At 39.1% G+C, this 11,629-nt stretch overlaps 1 long non-coding RNA gene across 1 annotated transcript; it reads left to right on the top strand.

Moving 5' to 3' along the window:
* The first annotated feature begins 9,041 nt into the window (after positions 1 to 9,041).
* Positions 9,042 to 11,414, top strand: LOC145033774 (uncharacterized). The gene is made up of 5 exons (XR_013677695.1): positions 9,042 to 9,192; positions 9,266 to 9,342; positions 9,492 to 9,685; positions 10,278 to 10,311; positions 11,115 to 11,414. It is a non-coding gene; the product is annotated as an uncharacterized LOC145033774 (long non-coding RNA).
* Positions 11,415 to 11,629: the final 215 nt, after the last annotated feature.

The raw sequence follows: 11,629 nt of genomic DNA, 5'->3' as shown, positions 1-11,629 counted from the left end.
AGAATGTTCCATAGCCTCCTAGGATCTTCCATCTCGTTCTAGAGAATTCTAGAATCTTCTGGCATCTTCTAGACTTCTCCATAGTATTCCATAATGTTCTAGAATCTTCCAGATCATTCTAGAACATGCTAACTTCTTCTAGACAATGACAAGATTCTATCGGGCTAGTGATGACCTTCAACACTCCCCCTCAGCACTAGCCCCCATTCTTCGTATCATGTTGAGCTGACATCTAAATCTTCACTTTTTCCTTTACTCAGCCCTTTGGTGAATAATTCTGCTATTTGTTTATCAGTCTTGATCTGTCGCATATTGACTTCTTCCTTGAGAACTTTTTCTCTTCCACATGCTTGGTTTTTTCTTACTTGTTGCAGTCGTTGCTTCGTGTATTGTTTTCGTAGTTGACAACAACATTCGTGGTTGCATTTTCTAGCAGCATAATATTGTTCCTGACTTTGTTGAACTATCTTGTGTAGTTTCTTATGCCTCCCTTTGAGAAACTTGTAAGCATGTGAGTTGTCCCTTTTACAAGCCTTGGAAAATTCCCACAATATTAACATGTTATGACGTGATCCCTTATTGATCTGCTCATCTCGTTTAGATGTTGCTCTGTTGAGAAATTCTACTTTGCTCTTACGAATTAATGTGTTTTTCTTCTTTTTCGCCTTATCCAGTTTCTCCATCACATGTTCCATTTTTCGTCTAAGATGAGACTTTTTATGCAACTCTGGTGATGTCATGTTATTATTCTCCTTTGGAGTATCCATCTTCGAATGAACGTCTTCCTCCTTCAAGGTTGTCATAAACTTTGTCTCGCTCTTCTTGATACCTTTGTCGAGTTTCATAGTTGATAGCATTCGGGATCCAATCATATTTCTCTTCAAGGGTACAATGTGAATTATTGAACCCTTAGTGATACGCATGGTATCATCTCTCTCAAATGACCAGGGTCGTACGTTGTCTAGGAAATCCATTCCCAATACCATACGATAGTCATCCATATGCACCACTGTCAAGTCTATGGTTCCTTCCCATTCTGCTATCTTAAGAGGTACTCCATATGCAACACCAATGATAGGCTTGGATAAAGAGTTGACGACTTTCAACCGGCCTGGATTTTTGGTGTATTTGATGCCCAACTTTTTAGCTTCATCTTTAGCAAGGAAATTATGGGATGCACCTGTATCTACCAATGCCTTGGTGTATCCTCCATTTACCCTGGCATCCACGAACATTAGCCTTCCTCTTGTAGTCTTATTCTCTTCAATAGCACATAGTACCTCAGCATCCCATTCATCATCTACTTCCTTTTTGGAGTTTACTACATTGCTTTCCACAGACTTTTTCTTTGACCAACAATCCTTAGACATGTGGCCCCACTTTCCACAATTGTTGCAGTTGCCTTCGAACCTCCTCCCCCGAGAACTCTTATTTTCGGTCTTTTGAGATCTCCATGGTTGTGAGGTTCTTGGCTGACTCTTCCCTTTGTCAGCATTTTTGTATCCTTCTTTAGAAGGTGGCTTGAAATTCCTCCGACTTTTACTTGTGTAGAGTGCTTCTTCTTCACTCTTCAGCGTGATGCCTCCCATTCGCTTAGCCATAGCTTCTTGGCTGGCCAACAAATTTTCAAACTCTACAAGTGATGGTTGAACGGGCCATCCTTGTATAGCAGTAACAAAGCTTCTATATTCCGGCCTTAGTCCATGGATAATGATCCTCTTCATTCGAGCTTCTGCAATGACGGATTGTGGATCTAGTTCAGTAATCTCCCGACATATCGACTTGACCTTGTGGAAATATTGAGCAATCGTCATGTCACATTGTGAGATTGATAATAGCTCGTTCTCCAAAAGTTGTAGTCTCGTATCATTCTTCTTTGAGAAAAGCGTCACAAACGTGTCCCAAGCTTCTTTCGGGGTGTTCTCATCCCGAATATGCTCCAACATCTCTTCTTCAATTGTGGTCTTCAAGGCAAACATTGCTTTGCCTGCTTTGATTTTCCATTTGCGTAAAGCACCATTAACGTCTTCCTCTGGTGGCGTAGTTTCGCTTCCACCAACGACCTCCCATAGATCTTGTCCTTGTAAGTAGGACTTCATACATGTTTCCCACGTTTTGTAGTTGTTGTTATTGAGTTTCTTGATTCCTCCGATGACTTGGAGATCACCCATCGTGTTGGCAGTACCTCGGTAATACCAAACAAGCTAGTTTTGATACTAAACTTGCAGAGTCACAAACTACTCACGATACAACGAGAATCACTCGTTCTCACTATCAAGAAACCTTGCTCTGATACCAGATTGTTGAACACGACTCTTTGTATGGGAAACAACAAGACTTTTATTAAGATACTTAAGAAGACCTTACACTTTGTGAGACTACTACACACTTTGCTTTCTTTGAGGCTTTCTTGGATACTTAGATGTTGGATTGATTTGGAGCAAATGAGCTCCACACCTATTTATAGGTGTTTCCACCTCCTTATAGGAAGTTTCTAGATCTACATACATTCATGACTATTCTAGAACTATCTACCATATTCTATATCAATTATAAGCTTTTATATGTTTCTAGAATGCTCTATAATGTCCTAGATAAGTATAGACCTTCTTGTGCCTTCCATAGTGTTCTAGAATGTTCCATAGCCTCCTAGGATCTTCCATCTCGTTCTAGAGAATTCTAGAATCTTCTGGCATCTTCTAGACTTCTCCATAGTATTCCATAATGTTCTAGAATCTTCCAGATCATTCTAGAACATGCTAACTTCTTCTAGACAATGACAAGATTCTATCGGGCTAGTGATGACCTTCAACATGGATCCCTGCTTCACTTATATTTTTCAAGTAAACCAAGCCCAAGAGTAGTAACCTACCTTTTAAATATATTTTTAAAATAATAGTTGCTTTAAGTAAAATTAGTGTCAAGACTTTTGTATTTGTTATCTTTAATATATTTTTAAAAACAATAATTGCTTTGACTAATTTCATGTGGGTTCTTTGGATTGGTTTTCATTTACGTGTTTCTGATGACCATTTGGTATAATCCTGTTGGATTTTGCAAGATACTTTCGATCTTCCACCCGATATCTTTCTACAGCTCCCTTCTGCTCTTCATCTAGACTTTAGTCAGATTCTCCATTGTTTCTGATATTTGCAGGTTCTAGATAAATGAAACCTCGACTCGCATGGTTGATCATTATTTTTTGTGCTATTTGATGTTCAACATTGTATACTTTTATTAGGTTCATATATTTTAAGTTTAATTAGGCTTCTGATATATATTAAATTATCTTATTTTTAGCTTTTCAGGCTGTGAAATGAAGTTTTCCCCTTAAGCACTTTCAACTTTTTGGTTTTGACACTACATGTATGAGAACATGTATTAAGAACTTGGGTCAATGCCCTAGTTCCTTACCTGCGATTCGAGTTACAGGCAAACTCCAGAAAAAAACCTCACGGTGTTTTTTTTATTCACGCATGAAAAAACTAAACAAACTATGGAGCACCTTAAATAGTGTCCTGCTAACTGACAGCAACAAAAACTAATAGATAACTATTATCTTTTACTTATCTAAACTAATCCTATTTAGATATTTCCTAAACTACCCCTTATCATTATCCAAACCAATTCCCTACCTAATCCTCCTGCGATAGACCTTACCAAACCGCTGGGTCATAACATTACTCCCCTCCCAAACTAAAACCTTGTCCTCAAGGTTGAAGTCAGGGAACTACTTAGCCAGAGTCGCCAAATGCTCCCATGTAGCCTCATACTCCGGTAAATCCTTCCAACGTATCAGCACCTCTTTCCCAGCCGCCCCTTCGCGTACCCCTCCACCTGACCAGGTTGCAATAACACCTCCATGTCCTCAGTTAAAGTAGCTGGCAGACATGGCATAGCTATTCGTTCCCCAACAGCTTTCCTCAATTGAGAAACATGAAACACATTGTGAATACGAGATGTCCCAGGTAATTCCAACCGATATGCCACTCGCCCTATTCTCTCTATAACACGGAAAGGACCAAAATACCGAGATGCCAACTTTTAATTTCGTCTTTTGGCTACCGTTTGTTGTCGATAAGGTTTAAGCTTCAAATACACTTGATCACCCACGTCAAAATGCAATTCCCTCCTATGTCTATCTGCCTGTAACTTCATAGTTTGTTGCGCTTTCAGCAAATATCCCCGCAATTCTTGGAGAATCTGGTTTCGTTCTTCCAAATATTGATCCACAGACCCTACTGGAGACCCGTTTTGGCCATAAAATAGCAAATGTGGAGGATCCCGCCCATACAAAACTCTAAAGGGTGTTGTCTTAGTGGAAGTGTGAAAAGAAGTATTATACCAGTACTCCGCCCAAGGTAGCCATGTTACCCATTTCCGAGGCGAATCTGTCACGAAACATCGCAGATAAGTCTCTAAACAACGATTCACAACTTCCGTCTGACCGTCTGTTTGCGGGTGATAGGCCGTGCTCCGCTTCAATACGGTACCCTGCAGTTTGAACAATTCTTTCCAGAATTGACTTAAGAAAATTTTGTCCCGATCCGAGACAATAGACTCAGGAATCCCATGAAGTCTAACGACTTCCTTAAGAAACACATTAGCCATGGTAACTGCTGTATAGGGATGCTTCAGGGGCACAAAGTGAGCATACTTGCTCAAACGATCAACCACCACAAAAATTACTGTGTACCCTTCCGATCGAGGAAGGCCATCGATGAAATCCATGGTCAGTTCAGACCACACCTTGTTCGGTAATTCTAAAGGTTGTAACAACCCTCCTGGCGCCATGGTCGAGTACTTCTGCCGCTGACATGTGTCGCATTCCGCTACCCTCCTCGCAACATCTCCTTTCATCCCCTTCCAATAGACCTCCCTCGCGAGCCGCTGATAAGTCTTTTGAACCCCCGAATGCCCTCCCACTACGCTAGCATGAAATTCCTTGAAAATAACTGGTATCCAAGCCGAGTCACTTGGTATCACCAGTCGCCCCTTAAACAGTAACTGATTTCGTACCAGCATATAACCTGCCATGGTTTCACCACTCAGGAGTCGTTGTCGGATAGCACACAATTCTTCACTTTCTCCAACCTCCTTCCATAACCCCTCCCAATCTACGAGGCTCGCTGCTGCCAAAGTCAACAATTGTGGAGGTTCTACCCGTCTGGATAAAGCATCCGCCACATTGTTCTCCTTCCCTGGCCGATACTCCACCACAAATTTATAACCCAACAACTTTGATAACCACCTTTGGTGATCTTCGGTTACAGTCCTTTGCTCTAACAAATATTTCAGACTCCTTTGGTCTGTTCGCACCTTAAAACACCTTCCTAACAAATACGGACGCCACTTCTGTATTGCAAGTACAATCGCCATCAGTTCTCGCTCATATACAGATTTTAATCGGGCCCTTGTTCCCAGAATATGGCTGAAATAGGCCAATGGTCTCCCCTCTTGTGACAACACCGCTCCCAGACCGTATCCCGACGCGTCGGTCTCCACCACGAACTCCTTACTGAAATCAGGTAAGGCAAGAACTGGGACTTCAGTCATTACCTTTTGTAACTTTTGGAATGCTTCCGTGGCCTCTTCTGTCCACTTAAAATTGTCCTTCTTAAGTTGCTCCGTTAACGGCCAAGCAATCTTCCCATAATTTTTAACGAACTTACGGTAATAGCCCGTCAAACCCAAAAATCCCCGCAACTCACGAAGCGTTTTAGGTAAAGGCCACGTCAACATGGCCGCAACCTTTGCCGGGTCAGCCGCTACCCCTTCCTTTGACACTATATGACCCAGATATTCGACCCTATCCTGAAAAAAAAAACATTTTTTCCTGTTAGCATACAACTGGTGAGCTCTCAACGTGCCCAAAACCCTCCCCAGGTGCAACGCGTGTTCAGATTCTGACCTACTGTAGATCAGTATGTCATCAAAAAAAACCAAAACGAAGTGTCGCAGGAACGGATGAAAGATTTTATTCATTAGAGACTGAAAAGTAGCAGGCGCATTAGTCAACCCGAACGGCATGACTAAAAATTTGTAATAACCCTCATGGGTCCTAAAAGCTGTTTTTGGAATATCCCCTGCCTTCATACGAATCTGATGATAACCGGCCTTCAAATCAATTTTCGAAAATACGGTAGCCCCGTGTAACTCATCCAACAACTCATCAATCACTGGAATCGGAAATTTATCTAGCACCGTGACTTTGTTTAGTGCACGATAATCTACACAAAACCGCCAACTCCCGTCCTTTTTCTTCACGAGTAGCACAGGACTAGAAAACGGGCTAGTACTAGCCTGAATAATTCCGGCACTAAGCATCTCCCCCACAAGTTTTTCTATTTCATTCTTCTGGACATACGGGTAACGATACGGCCGCACACTGACGGGTGGAGTTCCTTCCTTAAGAGTTATGCCATGCTCGTGGCTACGGCTTGGAGGTAGACCACTAGGCATGTTAAACACATCCGAGTAGTCATCAAGAATCGCTTGAATTGTAGCCGGTGCCTCAGGTGGTTCGTTAGTATCAACCTTGGCAGTCAACTGTATCAAGAAACCTTCTACCTCTTGCTGCAACATTTTACAAAAAGTCTTGCATGAAGCCAAGGATTTTGATAGGGTTGGGTCACCTGTAATCGTCACTAGCCGACCTCCATCCCAGAATTGCATGCGTAGTTCCTTCCAATTACGGTCATGTCTCCTAGAGTTTGCAACCATTGTATACCCAATATGATATCCGATCCCCCCACATCGAATGGAATGAAATCTCCCACCACCTGTGTTTCTGGTAGGTTGAGAACTACACCCTTACATGTTCCTTGACTTCTCACCATCAACCCGTTGCCTAGCTTGACCCCTACTATTCCCTTGCCGACTACAGCCACCCCCAAGAGGCGTATAATTCGCGTTGATAGGAAATTATGCGTAGCCCCACTATCGATTAAAACAATCACCTCTAGTCCTCCGACATCACCTTTTACTTTCATCGTCCTGGGAGGTGTCAACCCACTGACCGCATTGAGCGAGACCTCCGCCATATCAAAATGGGCATGCTCCAAGTCATATCTCTCGTCAATTTCCTCGTCAACAATAAGGACCTGCAACGTCTTGCTAGGGCACTTGTGCCCTGGAGCAAACTTGCCATCACACCTGAAACACAAACCCTGTGCTCGTTTCTCCGCCAGCTCCGTTTGAGTAAGATGTTTAAACACACCCGGTCCACTAACTCCCTGTTTAACCAAAGCTGTTGGTGCGGTGGCGTTGTTTTTTTCTGTGACATTTGTTCCCTGCTTTGGAGTTCCAACACCAACCCTGCTACGGCTTAACCCCCTGGTCTGATTTTCGTCTATCTTGATAGCCATACGGATAGCCTGAGCCAACGATTCTGGTTTAGCTATTCAGACTGCTGCCCTTACATCTTCCTTCAATCCTTTAATGAATGTACTCTCCTGAATTGACTCCGGTACCTGCTCAAGTTGTCCCGCGAAACCTTCAAACCGGTCCACGTATTCCCGGACTGATCCCGTCTGTTGAATATCCAAGAATTGCTCTTGGACGCTACCTTCGCGAGACGCTTGAAAGCGATCCAACAACTTGCATTTGAATCTTCCCCATGTTCGAAACGGTCGCTTGGCATCATTCCACCTAAACCAGGTTAACGGAGCTCCTTCCAAATAAATAGCCACTGCGCGTAACTGATCCTTCTTGCCAAGCTTCTGAATTTCGAAGTATCTTTCTGCCTTGTAAATCCACCCATGAACATCCTCCCCGCTGAAAACTGGGGCCTTCAGTTTCCTGCAATCGAGTATCGGGTCCCGCCTCCCAGGCCTCTTTTTGGAACGCCTGGAAACATTAGACCTTATACTCTTATCAGAATCGCCAGAATCCTCTTCCTCATCCCCCTCGTTGTCCTCTGAACTGGAAGACGGACTATAGTTAGCCTTTCTTTCCTTCTTTCGTGGTTTCTTGATTGCCAGAGTTAGATCCGAAACCGCCTTGGTGAGTTCTTGCATTTGCACTGCCACCTCTACCCGATGTGCTTCAGTCGAATCAAGCACCTGGTTGACGGTCTTTTCCAACGCTGCCATGCGTTCGGCATTAGTGCCCTTCCCTTCAAGCTTTTCCGTCATCAGGACCTGTGAAGGCTCTAATACCAAATATTAAGAACTTGGGTCAACGCCCTAGTTCCTTACCTGCGATTCGAGTTACAGGCAAACTCCAGAAAAAAACCTCACGGTGTTTTTTTTATTCACGCATGAAAAAACTAAACAAACTATGGAGCACCTTAAATAGTGTCCTGCTAACTGACAGCAACAAAAACTAATAGATAACTATTATCTTCTACTTATCTAAACTAATCCTATTTAGATATTTCCTAAACTACCCCTTATCATTATCCAAACCAATTCCCTACCTAATCCTCCTGCGATAGACCTTACCAAACCGCTGGGTCATAACAACATGTTCCCCTAAGAATGCAACGCATCCAATATCCTCCCAGGTAAATGGAAAACCTTAGCAATTTGCAATGATGATTACATTGATAAGGTCTATGTCTTAAATGAATAAAAGAAATATGAAAGGAATAATAAAACAACACTTAAAGATAAAATCAATAATGGAATTTTCTTACCGTTAATTATAAAACAACGGATTTCAATATTTGAGGTATGAAAATCAGCGAAGTGGCGGGTAATCTACTGCAATAAAACAATAAAACGAACCCAAAAAGGTAATTTAATCCTTTTTTTAGTATCTTCCAAGTGCAATTCCTTTGGCGTTTTTAAAAAAAATAAAAAGAATAAAAACTTATTTTTTATTTTTTTATTTTTTTTTTTTTTATTTTTTTTTTCTGATTTCAGTTTCTAAATATAAAAAAAAAAAACAAGAGGTTTACCAAATTGACTTTTGATTTATTTGTCTACTGGAAAATGAGAAATGAGATTGGAAAGATCGAACAAGTGGTTGGTTGGATTTTAAGAAATGTACTAATGTAGCGATTTGCAATTTGTACAATTTATATTTTAATAAGATCTCGAAATGGAGAAACAAAAGTAATAAAGGTACCCATCCATATTAAAAACAAATATTTATAAAAAATGGTCAATTACAATTTTTATTCAAGTTATGTTCTTGCAATTTATTTGAAAGCCTATCGAATTACCCCCAACCCAAAACTTTCAATAGGTGAGTCTTCTTTTTTAAATATTTTTTATAAAGATTTGTTGGATTCTGAAATAAAATATGGTGAAATTTCAAGTCAGAATGCGCCCGAAAAACTGAAAAATTGAGCAGAAGGTGGCGATAAGGTGTCATCGCAATGGAAGGCAGTGTAAGGTATGTTAATCGATCAATCAACACGTACTAAGTTAGATATGGAATATAGCTATCACGATTCACCAAACAACATAATGAAATATTTATAAATTCTTGAATACATAACTCACAAAACTAGATTTTTTTTTTTTTTTTTTTAAAAATTGCAGGTCCAAAGACTTGGTAGGTGTGCTATCAATGGATTCTGATTTTGGTTGGTAACCGGCTACAAATTTAGGGAAGACCCAACTTGCTGGTGTAACTTTCGGTACCAATATCGATGCAACCATTTGTAAATATGCAAACATAAGCATTTGAATCCTCAATCACAACAATACTTCTTTTGTACAATGAGTTCATTCAGGTTTTTAAACAATCATTGTCTACTCTCTCTCTCTCTCTCTACATAATTATTATTGTGTGTTCATATGTAATCTTTTCCTAGAAAATGCAGAAAAAAAAAAGATTTCTTCTTTTAGAAATAGTGAATTTTTGCTTTTTTTACTTGAAAAATGTAGCATGTACTCATCATTTTCCTCTCTTTTTCGAAAATGATAGTTTTTTGGACCTACGATTAGGTTATTTGGGTTCTAATATGTAAAATTATTTCTGACATATTTAGTGGAGGAATGGATGAAAAAATTGGTATCTGGGTTGATTCCTAAAAGTACATGGCCCTAATATGAGAAAATTAAAAGTAGTTAGCTGTAGTGAAAATGTCGAATGATGTAATATGGTTTTTATGAGTAATTTCTCCAACTTTAAATATCTTTTTAAGATGTATGTTTAAGTGGACGATCATAATACGGGTAATGTATTATAATGTTGATTGCATTCTGTTGGAATTGGAAGGATTTTATTTGGTTATCATACCGGTAAATATGTCCATGTTTTCCTTCATTTTATTTTTATTTTATATTTTTCTTATTTACATTGATAATTTTACTACCAAACAGGGGACAAGAAGTAGAGAAGCATACGCAGTTGCAGGTAAACTACAAATGAGATCCTTTCTTTTTAATTTATAAAATGCAGTGCTATAGGGTGAATTTATTATTTCATTACAAAATTTCATATTTCCCTGTTTCATTTACTAATTTTCATTTCTAAGCCATAAAGAGTGTCGTATTTGTCTGTTTGTTTTACTTTGATGGAATGGAGTATATGATTCCCTATTAGATGCTTTATTATTATAGTATGGAATATCATATTTCCCTATTTTTATTTCTCAATTTTCATTTCTAAGCTATAAGGAATGTCATATTTAGCTATCAACTGACAAGATCGATGCCTATAGCCAATACATTGACGTTTTTTCTTCATAACATGTCGATAATTTAGATAAAAATAACAACCTACTTTTATTTCCTATTACCAATATACTTTCAGTTTTTTTTTGTCAAATATAACGTCATACTTTCATTTTCTATTTTTGTCAAATATAGAAAAATGAAAGTAGAGTGTTGTATATGGGTATATACTCAAAACTGCAAACCATCACGCCATTTTTTGTGGCATGACATTTATGATTTTATATGAGAGGAGATGCAGCGAAAAGTGGACCAGTGGGTCAAAGATTTGCACAAGGAACGAAAGTGATTGCAGAAGGTGGATATGAGTTTTTAGGGTAGCTCACTTACTTGGGACTACACCTGATGTTATTTATTCTACTTCTGCACTTTTAGGATATCTCCGATAAACCTTGATATTCTATTAGTCATATTAAATTATTTAAGCTCCATATTATGTAACTGAATTTCTGAAATAGGCTTTTTTTTTGTTTTGATTTTCAGGATCATTGGAGACCACCAATTTTGTTCTTCTGATAAATATTGTGTTCTAGTTAAAGCTTTGAGGAACACTTTGTGAAAACCACACAAGAAATTTAAGAAGAAAGATTCAGAAATAAAGTTAATTCAACCTTTGGAAGTCATATTCATCCACAAACATCATCAGGAAATGACTATGGTTACACAAAAAGGGAACAACTTCCAACCCCCGCAGTGCGGGCGGAACGCATCTAGTTTATATTAAATAAATCGATTTGTTTTTAATAATAATAATTATTATTTATTTTATAAAACCTACAAAACTTGGTCTTTGATTATTTTTTATATTAATTATTTAAAAAATATCATGACAAATATGATAACTCTTGACTTCTAAATGAAAAATATGACAAACAATATGACAAATATGATGTTATAATGATGTGTACCGTGACAAGTGTGACATCACACCCACCAATTTTATTTGAATTTGATTTCTTGTTTATCATAGTACATCTATATCAATTTTATTTTCAATT

The sequence above is a fragment of the Lactuca saligna genome, chromosome 3 (assembly GCF_052625555.1).
Source record: "Lactuca saligna cultivar CGN05327 chromosome 3, ASM5262555v1, whole genome shotgun sequence".
Taxonomy (NCBI): Eukaryota; Viridiplantae; Streptophyta; class Magnoliopsida; order Asterales; family Asteraceae; genus Lactuca; species Lactuca saligna.
The sequence above is the reverse complement of the archived record's forward strand: the minus strand, read 5'-3'. Positions and strand labels throughout refer to the sequence as shown.